This window comes from Lissotriton helveticus, chromosome 9 (assembly GCF_964261635.1).
Source record: "Lissotriton helveticus chromosome 9, aLisHel1.1, whole genome shotgun sequence".
NCBI classification, from domain to species: domain Eukaryota; kingdom Metazoa; phylum Chordata; class Amphibia; order Caudata; family Salamandridae; genus Lissotriton; species Lissotriton helveticus.
Window position 1 is genome coordinate 718,210,587 of NC_136070.1, and position 15,209 is coordinate 718,225,795.

General features: G+C 41.4%; 1 long non-coding RNA gene across 2 annotated transcripts in view; it reads right to left on the minus strand.

Moving 5' to 3' along the window:
• The window catches only part of LOC144782944 (uncharacterized), a 501,527-nt gene that overhangs the window by 222,592 nt on the left and 263,726 nt on the right, over window positions 1–15,209 (minus strand). The window lies entirely within an intron of this gene.

The window sequence follows — 15,209 nt, forward strand, 5'->3', positions numbered from 1 at the left end:
CCACTGCGGGATAATCTACCGTACAGCCAATTCCTGAGGCTCAAAAAGTATTGCAGCAAGGCAAATGACAACAAGATACAGGCACAAGAATTAAGTAAAAAATTTGATAAACAGGGACTACACACCGACGACAATAACAAAATGTCGGAAAAGAGCCAAATACCAACCAAGAGAATGTCTCTTACAAACAAATGTGAAAGAACCAATCCCTGACCTTATGACATGTGTCACAACGTACTGCCCAGCGACATATGCGGTGCAAAAAATAGTCAATAAAAACTGGCAAATCCTATCAACAGGTAAATTCAATTGGCCCAAACCAAGATTCGCTGACAAAAGAACGCCAAATCTGAAAGATATACTTGTGCACACACGACCTGTAAAACGCCGAAAAACAACACAAGTAAGAAACATTGAGATGGCCCCAGTCATTGGCCATTATCCATGTGGCACCTGTGTGGTGTGCAAATTAACAACGATGACAAAATCCTTACAACTTACGGCCTCACTGCACTGGATACAGAGACAGCACACCAACTATAACTCTACACATGCAATTTACATGATATGGTGGCCTTGTGAAAAGAAGTATATTGGCATGACCTGCAGGAAAATAAAAACAAGGATTGGGGAACATAAAAGTAACATTAAGTTAAAGAAAAACACAACAAAGCTGTGATCCCATTTTATTGAATATGGTCACAAAGCGGAAGAACTAAGATGGACAGTGATAGAAATGCTCTATGACAAAACCTCAAATGCAGAAAGGGTATTGTTCAAAAAGGAGCAAAGATGGGTAAATCTGCTTAAAACACACCTAGATGGACTGAATGACAGTATACCTTGGCACCAATTTGAATAAAGTAGAAAAAACTACATAGAACAGTTCCTCATATCAAAACAATACTATATGCACATTTGATATCTCTGTCTAAGAACAGAGCTATAGTGGGTAGAAACATCCCCTGTCTACAAGAGAATGTGTGAAGATTTGTACAGTCCATCTTTAGTGTCCATGATATGGACACTATAAGACTGTTACAACTCATAGATACTCATCGAGTAGCTCTATAACAGTCCCGTAAAATTACAGACTATTTAAAGACATTTGGAATTGGCCTGAAGAATCGTGAAATTGTTAGCCACCCTTGTAAAATTACCCCGATCACTCTTCTAAAAATACACGTGTCCCTTTCCTAAAACAAACTATTACTAAAAACATCGATAATTATAAAGATACTATTTTTTGCATCTCTATCTCGAAAATAAAGTAGATAAATCTTTACTAACGAAACGCCTAAAAAAGCGCTCGCAGTCCCCTTTCAATTCCGAATACAGTATAAGGAAGCAGTAAACAAGACCTCCACGTCCAGGGGCAGAGCCAGCACTAGACGCAGATTAGTATCCACATGCGGGTGAGAATGGCGGCAACACCAAACTAACCGCGGTCTTGGCCACGAGTCGGTTAATGTAAACGCCCGTATATTTCTTCTTTTTTCAGCCTGGGACCAATGCGTCCGTTCCTCCTGTAGAAACACGGCGGTAACCTTATCAAGGTAATTATTCATATGATCGGTGTTACCATGTATAAATGTGACTAAAAAAGAGTGAATAAACGTAAAAAGGGCAACTCGAAACAACCCGCAAGCCTCCTTTTTATATCGTGCGGACACAATAATGTACATACTGACATTGAAATAGTACTGTAGTCACCACTTTTTAAGCATTCTACGAGGTGTAATTAGTGAGTCTATCACAGCAGACACAGCAGTGAACAAAAGCGGAGTTACCATAATTAACATTTAACGGTACACAGGTTACTGAGACATCTAGAATTCCCCAGATCATAGAATTAGCTAGAATCTACCCACAATGTTGTAATTAATACTGTCTCCTAATATAGCGATAACATGATGGTCTCCATAGGGACTGCCCTTTTGAATTCTTTTTTGTGTGCATAAAATATGCACCCGTCTCTTCGTTTTGTGTCTCAAATTGAGATTTACTGAGAGTGCTGAATGTGTACCCCATACTTGTTTGTGTGTTTCTTTTATTACAAGTATACCTCACCTATCTAGAAACAGAGTATTTAAAAAAAAAAACACGTAGTACTACACAAATCGTGTGAGTAAAGCATTTTATTTTGTATTGTTTGTCCTGACGAATGCCCCTTAGACCCGGATGGGCGAGACGGGTCAGAAACATGTTGACTCTCTTTAAAGTGATATAATGAGATCTAGTAACACGATCTGCAATTATACCCTTTGGTTTTAATAACAACTTTACCCTATGGCAATTAAAGTTTCAACCAGGTGAAGGTTTGCTCTTATGAATACAATCTTTCCTTGGGGGTGTCTATATATCTCTGGACACTACTACGCTGCACCAGAGGTTGCCTCAGGCTTGAGATTGGCATACAGCACGAATTTGGAACACCCAATGATAAATGCCATAAAGCATATGTGGGGCGGAGAAACGATATAAATCGCACAATTAACATAGCGTTTATGAGGGTGATCTAACTAAACTACTGTAACGTAGTTACAAGTGTCCATTCTCTCACTTGATTATCAATTCTCTATGTGCCAGATCCATATACAAAGGTTTAATTGGGGAAAATTTGAGGTAAATCCAATAATGATCTTAAAAAACGGCTTTCAACAACAATTAGCGGCGCTATGTTTCCTGTCCCCCACAACTCTACACCATACATTATGCTCCCCAATACCTTAGTGTTGTAAATCTCAAGTGCTGGAGTAATCTGGCGTGAGACTGTTTTTCTATTAATCTTGCTAATGTGGTTACACTGGACAATTTGGTTTAATTTTGCCTTCTCCATATGAGCATCCCAGTGTATTGATGGGGACACTCGAATACCCAAGTAGTCAAATACATCTACTTGTTCTAGTCTGGTATTGCCAGCACATATCGGTCTACTTCCCATTTTATTAAAAATCACATACTTAGTTTTCCCCTTGTTTAAAAACAAACCCCTATCATTACAAAAATGTATAAAATCATTTAAAAGTTGCTGGAGACCCTGGGATGACTTTGAAATTAGAAGGGGATCATCCGCAAATAATAAGGCCAGAACTCTTTTAGTGCCTATTTTTGGCGCATCACAGCCATCCCTGTCCAGGAAATTATTAACACCATTGATAAAAAGAGTAAAAAGGGTGGACGCTAGCACATAACCCTGTCGTACACCACGTTGTACAGGAAAGGTATCTGTAACTTCATTTTTTGGACCCCACCTAACCTGTGCTAAATTAGAAGAATGGAGTCTAATTAAGATATCTAAAATGTTTATCAGTAAGCCCATCTCTTTTAGTACACACCACAGCTTTGCACGAGGCACTGAATCAAAAGCTGTGCGCAGATCAACAAATGCCACATATAATTTTCCACCTTTTACATCCACTTCTTTCCAATAAATACAAATTAAACGAAAAACCTGGTCTAAAGTGCTAACTTTACTGCGAATACCAGCTTGGAAGTCACTTAGAACTTGGAACTCCGTCATCTAATCTTGGAGCCTCCCTAAGACCTGTTTGAAAAAGATTTTCTGAAGCGAGTCAATGAGGCTTATCGGCCTATAACTCGAAGGCTTGGATTTGTCGCATTTATTAAAGAGAGGCACAATTTCTGCAATCAGCCGAGATGGCGGTACAGGAGCTCCCGCCAAGACCAGATTGGATAGCGTATTAATGTATGCGCCCCACAACGAATTATCTTCTTTATATAAAACCTTTGGAATTTTGTCAGGACCTGGGGCACGGGCCATTGCACATGATAAAATTGCCAGTTGGGCTTCCTTAATTGAAAAGACATGGGGTTCATATTCCTCAATCAGCCCCTCATTCACACCCTCATTTGTCTTGCCACTTACATAGGTGTCATTAGCATAAAGGGACCCAAAATATGTCATCCATTCTTCAGGTTGTATATTATATTCTAACATTGGCCTTTCCCCTTTTAGCCAGTGAGTGGCCTCTCTCCAAAGGGTCTTGGAATCTTTATCTTCAAGTGCTGTACATAAAGTTGACCATAACAAGTCCTCCCACTCTTTTTTAGCACTGGCAATAATCTGCCTGGACTTGGCTCTACAGAGCACAATCTCAGAGTGAACCTTTCACTTTACGGCACTAATGAGTTCCCCCTTAGACTTACTACACTCCCGGTTAAACCAGGAACTTTTAGTATTTTGCTGTAGACCAGCAGAATGACAGCCGCTTCCCCGTGTCTTAACTGGCCGGCTGAGCAGTTCTCTATCTTCCCTATAGAGCTGCTGATGCCAGAGGCCTAAACTCATTACTGCTTCAGGACTAGGAATTTTGCCAAGGTGGCTAAATAGGTCCCTAGTTTTGCTCTTAAATTTGTCTAGAGTTTCCGGATGTTTTTCTACCCAACTCCAGTTTACTGACCTCAAATTATTAGAAGGGACAAGGCTCCTGGATCAGGACATCCCCTTTTGTGGGACTGAACATTGCCTTGCATAAGAAGAGTAAGAGCAAGAGTATTGTAATCACTTTCAAATCTTTTCACCACAGCCATATCATCTACTATAGGCCATAGTTTGGGGGTAATTAAACAGTAGTCTATTCTTCTTGAATTGTTTGGTCTGTTAAAGGTGTGGTCCCCATTTAGGTCTGACCTTGTTCTTCGATTAGTTGCTCTCAAATCATGCTGCAGCATGAGGGCAAGCAACTGACCACCTCTCTTCGTCCATCTTACCTTCGGCAAATTAAGTGGTGGAATTGACCACTCCCGATTCCAATCCTCAATCAGATCAGGGGCAGTCAAAGAAAGAGGTTTGAACGTACAATTAAAGTCAAGCTACTATGGCGGGGGTTTTATCCATGTACTTAGACAATGCATCGTCCAGTGTACGTAGAGAAGGGGTTTCTTCTGTGGCAATGTCCACCCTATTATACACATTAAAAAAATTTGCCTTTCCAACCACTTGATAAAGTCAGCTCCAATGCCAAAATATCCAGCGAATCTACATCCAGGTGCTTAATTTTGGACCCTATAGCATTCCTCACCCAGACCAGTAAGCCTCCCGAGGGTCTACCCTGCTTTTTCTTAGTAGCAACAATATCGAAAGTGGAAAAATCGCTTCTATGAGGAGCGGACAGACTCCTAGTTCCCTGTAGCAAAATTATGTCAAAGGTATCAATGAATGTGCACCAGTCAGGGTCTGACAGTAGTTTAGAGACCCTGGCCACATTCCGGACCAGAATCCTGAATGATGGAAAAGTAAAACAACCAGTTTCAACCGAACAAACATTCAGGGTTATGCCGGGGGTTACATTTGTAGCATTAAACACACCACCCGTTGTTATAGTGAGCAATAGATTAGTTTCTGGCTCGGAATACTGTAGGGGAGGGGAATGATCCTGTCTACATCTATGCGACAAAGTGCCATCATTCTTTAGTCACTGCCGGGGACTATTTGAACCACACGGGCCATTACATGGATCCTCCCAAGGTGTTCTCTGCAGGACTGCCCCTTCTTCCAATGGATGCATGTACCTAATAGAGATAGAGGTGTTTGCCAGGGGGGAGAGTACGAGAATCAATTGACAAGAGCCCTGAAACTATGGCCTCATTAACACATCTAACTACAATAGTATCATTTACTGCCCCCGGAGTGTTCAGCCTACCAACTTATTTTATTTCATCCCTGAATTGATCTAAACCAGTGGGCCACCTTGTTCTTTAAGGAATCAGGGTCCTCATGCCTTCCCATTGGAAATTTAGGGACATTTGTGAGGTAGACTGTGTCACAGTTACCTTTGGGGGATAAACTTCCTATACACTCCATTCCTGACTGGTCCCGTCCCTAATGGTACCCCATACCTCAGCCTAGGGATATACCCCTCGTCTAGAATCACCTTCCCTCTGTCCATGTGCCTGAATCCTGGCACCCCCAAGCTATCCCCCTGTAAAGTAGAACCTGCTGCTCTTAAGTCCCTTTACTAGCAGGAAAATTACACACAAGATCTTGGGGTTGAAATGGGCTGCTTGACGGTAGAACTCGGTACGATGGTTCAACCAATCTCTTCACTTGTTCTTGCCTTTGGCCCTTGCCATTAACTATGGGTTGAGCTACAGGAATGGGCACTTTGGGGGGATCATGAGATACTTTATTCCCATAGCTAGCCCTCTGCGACAGAGTCCTAACCTCCCGTCTGAGAGCGACCACTTCTTCTCTCAGGGACTCTACGACAGATTTAAGTACAGCCATTTTGTTTGCATAAATATTTCTAGGTTCGCTAGGGGTAGCCTCTCCAGCCCAAGGCTCTTCCGTATTAAGCAATCCAACCTATTTCGGCAATCAACCTGGGTGGCATGGGGGACGGTAGAGGACTCACATGGGATCTTTTGGTGATCAGGCCCCTTAGCTGTGGACAAGCCCTTTTTCTTACCCTTAGAATTTAACTTAAACATACATGGCATTTTTTTGGCCTGAACAACTTTTCCCGGAATTTCTAGAGGAGTAGGGGATTCAGGGGCTAAGGCAATGGGATCTATTATAGTGGTTCTACTTGCCATTAGACTAGCAGGATTTTCTGCAAGGATAAGAGTGTTTGGGGTTGACTATCAGCTATCTCATAGCAGTCCAATATGATTTCCTCAATGCGGTCCAATGTCTCATGGGAGACAGCTCCTATGGATTTCTTCTTCTTTTTGGTGTATAAGTATCTATATTTTCTTATTGAATAAAGTTATGTTTGCAAAACAAAACCTGAAAATCACTGGAATGTGGAAGTAACATTGGGGGATATGCAAACCATAACATGCTGTCCTGCAATGAGCTACTCGTGCCCTGGCACGTCACACATTATATCTTAAATACCATTATCCATAATGTCACTGATGTCTTAAATGGCATCAATGATGATGTCACAAATGAGATCACATATGACTGTTCAAACGAGGGTATAAGTATCATTAGTATATGAACAAGTAAAATCCGTGATGCAGCGTGTGATGTCAAGCAAGCACCAGAAATGACCTAAGACCATTCGGCATATGTCTAAAGAGTATATGGACATGTGCCAAGAGGAGCTTGTGCAGATTTGATAGTGAATAATGTAGTAGTTACCGCACTGCCATCCCCATCTCTTCACAGTAAACTTTAGCAGGACTGGCGTGCTCATAATTACTGATGAAAACAAGGGGAAAACTCCAATACATGTAGAAACAGGTGCACTACCCATCTATTTTTGAGAGTAATTTCACATTTTAAGAGTGCATCCGCGAGTTCCCAGGGTATCAGTACATACCGAGTGCAGTCAATACCTCACTCTTGTCAGGGTCTAAGAAAGGCACAATAACCCATCTGAGGCCAGTCCTCTCATTGCCTCCACTTTTGACTGCACTCATTAAGATTGTCAGAATTGAAGGAAAACAATAGAAATTGGTTGTTTTAGACTCAAATATCATTCTACACGAGTCAGACAACATGAAAAATGGCGCATGGTGTTTTTTTCAGGCTAAAACATTATATCCTTATGTGTATAATCATCGAGTGGATTAAAAACATAACTGAAAAAATACAAACCGAGGGATTGCTGAGTGCTGACGCAGTATTCTGCAACTTACGCAGATCTCTCTTTGGCCCATATAACACCACAAGCAACCACAGCAAGCCTTGCCAAAGGACTGCTGTGAAAAAAATAATCTCCCCCAGCTTTCAAAATTGGCTATGGAGGACTGTGATGACCTTCTTTCGCCTTGCCCAAGGGCAGTGGTATTTGATTTGTTCCATACACCCTCCAACTATGCCCAGGGGTGGGAAGGAGTTGTTGTTTGTTCTGTGCACCATCTGCCTTGCCCAGGGGAGGAAGGAGGTGATATTTGACCTGTAAATCTCCCTTAACTTGCACAAGAGCAGAAGGGAGTGTTGTTTGCCCCTTACTCCCATTCACCACCTTGCCCAAAGAGAGGTTGTTTGCCCTGTGCATCTCTGTTTGTCTAGGGGAAGGGGAATTCTTGCCTCACCCCCTTCCCACCCACAGTCCCTCCTTTAACAAGTGCAAGGGGATTGGTGTTTGCTTGGTGTTTTGACCAGGATAGTATGAAGGTTCTCCCACACCCCCAAGGTAGGAGTTTAATACTCCTAAAAAACAAAACACTGCAGTCGGACAGGAGAAGCAAATAATTGGCAGGGTGCCAGTTTACATATACAGACTGAGCAGCCAGAACGCTCTAATTTGTCCTGCCCTTCATTCACCATTGCAGAAATTAGGGTCATATGTCAGCTCTCTCCAGGAGTCACAATTAAGGCATCGTTTTTATTTAAAATATGTTTTCAATAGTTTTAATAATTCTGTTAAATTTAAGTTAACTAAATTTAAAAAATATATGTTTTCAAAATGTAAGTTTTTTAAAAAAATTCTTAGGTTTAAAAGAAAAAGATTTAATATCTCAAATCATTTTTAATGTTTTCTCATATTATTTGGGTGAGTGAATGTGACCCTCCTTAATATGCCCTTTCCCCAGTGTTTGTTAGAGTGGAGTTAGAATAGCAAATCCGATACCACCAACCCCCAGCCCGCAATATATGCACTTATCCTAACATTTGTTACACTAGAGTTACAGTAGAAATTTGACACCACCCTCCCACTGTGTGTACTTTTCCTAATGATTCTTAGACTTGAGTTAAAACAGTAAACCTGACGTCCCCAATAGATTCACTTTTCCCAACATTTGTTAAAATGGAGCTAAATTAGTAAATATGACCTCCTTCCCTCCAATGAATGTATTATCCCCTAGTGTTTGGAATAGTGTATATGAATTGTTTTTTTTTATATTTTTGAATTACAGTTACTATTTTATACTTCACTAGCAGCCCGTCCCGACGTTGTCCGGGTATGAATTGCTGCCGGCCGATTGTCGCGCCCATTGGCCACGCCCCAGAACACTAAATAGTGCCCCAAAAAAATGAAAATAACAAATGCCTAAATCCTAATATGTGAGCGCCCTCCATAGAACGTCTGGCTGGAGGTGTGTCTAAAAGTGTATCTTGGTGCTGGCCATCAATGAGAGAGACCTGTGCATTTTTCAAATGGGTGGTGAAACAATATGAGTATGTTGCTGGAGATGTGGCCCGCCTTGCCAGCAATGTACTTACAGGGGAAGGGATAGGCCCTTTCTTGCTATTTCCGTGGAGGCGGGCCTAGTTTCCGGATGTGGTCGCTTGAGGCCTGTGCGCAACAGAAGTGGTAAATCTCCAGTGTGCGCATCAGGCGTCACTGGACGATAAGGCGAGATTAGATTTCCTGCACAATGGCCCCTGTTTGTGCTCCTTCCGGCCCTTGAGAATAGCGCCATTGCCTGACCTACATACAGTAAAGCAGGTGCACGGCACTTGGAGCGCGGGGCAAGCACACCCGGAGCTGGAATGTACGCTCGCTTTTTTTTCTGGTAATGCCGCACCCCGCACATGCCCACGCCCCCAGCACAGGATATGAGACATGGCATGAAGGGCGGAACGTACCACAAGTTTTCATAATTCTGCGCCCCCAGCACACGCCCACAGCACACGATATGAGACATGGCATGAAGGGCGGAACGTACCACACGCCCCCAGCGTTTGTCACACCCACAGCACACGCCCACAGCACAGCACAGACAAGCCCACAAGGGACTACTTTGCTGGCACGGTTCTTTTACCTTTTAAATGTATATGGTGGGCGTCTGCATAGCCTATTCCTTCTGCTGCAACTGCCCTTTCCAACGCTGTATTGGGTGTTGTGATTGGTGCTGTGGTTACTGAGATTACCCACCTCAAAGGTTTGGGCTCTCTCTTTATTATATTAGTATGGATTCTGGATACATTTATGAGATATCTTAAGGATATTTGATTTAAAAGCATGTATTTTTAAAATTATTGATTTTAGTTATTTGTATTGTTTCTTAAATAATTTTCTATATTTGTTCAATGTGAGTTAGTATTTATAAATATATTGTTTTGTTATATATTTATAAAACATATTTGAAATGCTTTAATAAATATAACATTTGAAAACGAAATCAGAATTATTAATACATATTAATAATTTTAATTGTTCGCACTAGGCTTTATTATTTAATCTAGCCTTATGACCTGCTGCCAAGGTCTATATCAGTTTCTAAAGGCTCTGAACCAGGTTTGTAAGCCAGTGAGTAAACATGGGAGAGGGCCTTTACTAACCAGTATAGCCGAGGCAGAAGGGCTTTAAGGCTATTAGAACATTCCACCCATTGAGGGTAGAATGTTCTATATTGAAAAGGGAGAAATAGAAAGCAAAGGCTTGGAATGTTGGAGCAAATGGTTTATACTAGCCATTTTAAACCTGGATGCATTTCATTGACATACCATCATTGACAAATTTCACATTTTATATTGTTAAATTCATTTCAAGTATCTGGAATTACATTTGGTAAAAGTTAATAAATTATTGTTCATATTTTTATGTCAATTCGTTTTTTTAAATGCATCACTTTTTCATTTGAAACTAACTTTTTTAACATTACAATAATGTTGAATACATTTAACAGAGGAGCATCAGAAATTCAAAGAAAAAGGAGAGCAATCATGTAACATCACTCACAGTCACAAATGACTATGAGGGAGACCTCTTCAGGTTTGTTAAGAAGGCCCTCAGTCACCACACTGGGTGGTGACATGCTTCATCATCGGGCCCCACCAGGAGTGCCGAATGCCACCCTGGTGTGCTGCGATGCCAGAATACTGCGGAGCTGTTTTTTTTGGTGAAGTGTGATAATTGAGGTGATTTAAAAATGTGCCCATTGTGTCAAAAAAATAATTTTAATGGTTTTGCCAATTGGACATGGATAAACAAGAGTGGTGTAGGATAAAGGACCAAAATTAAAAGTCCAGATTTATCCTGTGTTGTTGGTCAACATGTTTCAGCCTCATTGATAGTGGTACATCGGGCATTCGTCAGGACCAGTGAAGTGTGATAGAAAAACCCCGGTGGTATGAGCGCGCTAAGGCCCACCCTAGCCTGGGGTATCAGTGTTAAAAAGAATATCAAAAGCACTGTCTCTAGATTCCCAATAAATGGAGTGGAACTGAGTTTATTCTGTTAAACATAGAGAAGACGAACAAAGACATAAAAGAGGAATAGAGTCAGCTTTAACAATATCTGTTGTTGTCACGATGTAGAACAAGACAATGCTGCTGTGCTCAAGGGAAGTGCTAATAGCCATAACAGGACCGAGTGTAAGCTGAGTGACAAAGTGCACCAACAGGTTAAAATTACGTCCTGTGAAGATATCGGGACTACTATCCCAGACGGTTGAGTTTAAGGTGAACCTAAAAAACAAGGCATTATATTTTTGACACAATTTGGCACATTTTTAAATCACCTCAATTATTACACTTCACCAAAAAAAACAAGCTCCGCAGTAATCTGGCGTCGCAGCACACCAGGGTGGCATTCGGTCGCCCCTGGTGGGACCCGATGATGAAGCATGTCACCACCCAGGGTGGTGAGTGAGGGCCTTCTAAACAAACCTGAAGAGTTCTCCCTCATAGTCAATTGTGACTGTGAGTGATGTTACATGCTTGCTCTCCTTTTTCTTTGAATTTCTGACGCTCCTCTGTTGTTGTATTGATATTACTCAGAGGGGGGTAGGAGCGTTATTCTGTTCCCTTCCTCTCCTGTTGTTACGAGAATACATTTAACTACATACGCTCATCGATGAAATGTCAAGATTTTGGTTTAAGATATTTTTGTAGTGGGTATTCTTGTCCCTTACAACATATGTACCTGAAGCTGGTATTTTAGCTGTTGATATTTTCATGATGATATTTTTGTATCAAAATCTTTTGGTGGAGGATATCTCTTCTTACAGGCCTGTAAAAGAGAGAATGACATGGGGGTGAAACTTATTTTGTAGCATTCCCATCACATACAATGAATCAGCAATTAGTGTGGTGGCGTGAGATTGGAGGGAGGTTGGAGTCCATGACCAGAGAAAAGTTGTCACTTTAATTGAGGTGGTTGGTGGCTGTCTCAATTCCTGGAGCCGAAGGCTAGACATTTATGGCTTTGCAAGGATCCATTGGTGTACATTTATGTTTTTGCACACCTGTTTTTAAGATTATTTTCTAGGACGCATGTTACCATAGCCCATAGGCATGGGCTGTGACTTCAGAGAGTTGTTCCATTTTCAAGGTGATCTAAGTGCAATTGTGTAGTTGTTGCAGTTGAGAATGAATTAATTAATGAGGTTAGGAACAAGGGCTAGATAAATGCTGAAAGGTAGAAGGATGTTGATCCTAGAGCGAGAGACCTACAGAACAGTAGACCTTTCATTAAAGAGTGCTTTTATCAAATTGAGGCTTTGTATCCTATATCTATATCTATATCCTAGTCTCATATAGAGTTTGGGCTATTAGTTAGTAGTCAACCCTGTCGACGACAGGTTGAGTAGCAGCAGAACAGCCACACCATTAGTATCAACAGACTTCCTACCCACTTTGGGATTAGTTATAATTCTGTACTTATTCCAAGTTGGATTCCAGTTTGTCTGACAGCAGTCAGCTTTTGTTCGACGAAATTTGTGATCTGAGAAAAGCTGCTTTTAAGAAGAAATCTTTAACCATTGATCTATATTTAGCTGGGTCATCCTCGCAATGGCTTTGTTTCTTTAGCACTGATTTTATGTAAGATGTTTTCAAGTTATTTGCGAATTCACCAGTTGATAGTGAGGCGTAGACTATCTCTATTTGCTATCATGACTGCGGTGCTGAGGATTTGAGTCAGACTATTTTGAAAATGCTTAGAGGACAAGGCTCCACTGGTGAGACAGTCACCTATATGTTTTTGATTATATCAATGTTTTCTTTATCTGTCAATAGGTTGGATGGGCACAGTTTGTATATTATGCTCAAGGTAGGCTAAATTGGTGGAGAATGTACTGCAAAGGTATCATTTCTAGCATTTGAGAGGAAGTAAGATTCGAGGCCAGCAGTAATTTCAGAGAACGAGCTAGCACTAGCAGATCTTATGAGTGTTTTATATTTTTCAAAGTGCTGGCAGAATTTTGTCATTGCCAGTTTTGAAGGGCTGTATGGTTGGACAAGCAGCTACAGAGATTTGTTGAGCATAATGATGTCTTGTGGCTTTTTACATTTGTAGATTATGTACTAACTTTAGTGTAGCTTTTTATCATTGCAGGTGCCTGTTTGAGGATCTGCTTTTCGAAGTTGTATGTCCAAGTTTTAGCAAGAAGCCTTCCTTCCTACTGACAGGTCTTAAATGTATTGAAGGCATATAAGTTTGGCCAAGGATACAAGAAAGAAGCCACCACCCAATGCCGATTTTGCAAAGAAGAAGAGGAAAGTCTCACCCATATTTTGTGTATCTGTCATCGCCTACGAGCCCAAAGAATTTTCTGGTTGAGACCAATCTGGCTTCACCTTGGTATCAGGTCATGTCATGAAGCACTAGACGTCTGTATGAGGGGGGACTCACCTCAGATGGCGACACGCTTTGTAAAGTTTAAGACAGAAATTATCTCTTTGATCTCACCTTCTGACCAAGTTTGAGCTATCCTCTCTTTGTGATATTTACTGACCTTTTAAAAGACTTGAATACTCCTTTTTTAAAACAGTCAATTTTGTATGTGTATATTGCAATGATTTTAATTCATTGTGCAAATAAAAAATTGTACTTACAATTTTACTTACTGTATTGTTTTGCAAGGTACCACACGTCAACTACCCATGTTGACTATTGGTGAACCTTTTTGATGGACATTTACAGGTGAAAGTGAACGGAGAGGCATATTTTCTTGGAATGAGTTCATTTTGCATTTTTTCAGTGGCCTGGTTGTGATGGTAATGCCAGTATATGTTGATGTCTGAATTGCCTCAAGTAGGTTGAGCAACAAATGACCATTGTGATGGTTGTGGCATGTATCAGGCTTGTTGTCTGTGACTGAACTAAGTCTTGTTTGCCGTTGTGGTCTGCCAAATGGATAAGGCTAGTGAACATTTGGTGCAAACCAAATGCTCCATTGTCAGTGAGGAGATATGAAGTCTTTTTTTTTATAAATCTTTTTATTATTATAACACAAGAGCAAAAATATACATATCGGGTGTCATTAAACGAAACACAGCACAGTTGTGGACGGGCAAATAAAGTGAAGAAATACTGTACAGTCATAAGCAGCAGAAAAATCAATACCAGCGTAAAGCTGAAGCAAAACAATTGGATATCAATGACCGCAGACACCCCTCAACAGCACCCGCCCACCAGGAGTACAGGATATACGAATCAGACATGTGACACCCAGATGTGATTAGGCAAAAATCAGGAGAATACGCCACATCTCTTTTGAAGAAGGGAAAAGGGAAATAGAATGGTCATAGAAAATAACAAAGGAAAAAAAAAAAAAAACACAACCCCCCACCCTACACCCCTGCAGATGGCTACGACCTAACCCCACTAGCAGCGTGCCTGTCGCCCCCTAAACTACACCCCAAGGAAGGGAAAAAGTTGGAGGAGGAGAATGTTACAATACGTGAGCTCCCAGACTCCCATCCCCCCGCCAAAAGCAGACACCCCCTACCGTAATAATAGGCAAGTTATAGCAAATCAAGAGACAGTCCGTAGGGAAGCCGCAAACAGAAAAAGGACCATCCCGTCCAACCCCCGGCACCACTGAGGCAGCAAATCCCGTCCCGAGCACATCAGACAAACAGTAATCAGACAATCAGATTTACAGCTGGCCCTCGCTCCCACAGATACAACCCAGCAAAGACAAAGAAACATTGCATCGAAGTCCGATCAAATTCAGCCCAAACCCTCATGATCCATCACGAAGACCTCGTCCAGTATAGACAGGTCGCTGCGATTCTCCACACGGGCTCTGTCCATCCGAACCGCCATCACAACAAGAATACCCAAAAATAGTAGAGTGTCAAAGTCAATTCGAAAGGAGGGAAAACAGGATAGACGTTCACAGAATCCAAAAGTCAGAGCAAGTCCACTGCCCACCAGCGGTAAATCATCAAAGCAGTGTTGATCGCTCACTGAAGGAGGCGAAGGTTTAATCCGACAGTCGTTGGAGAAGGCACACTGTCTCATAAAGATAAGCACATCCATCTCAGGAGGTATCGATATTGGGCTAAATACACATCCAGTCCTTTTGGCCTCGATCGCCGCCATCTTAGGGTTGCA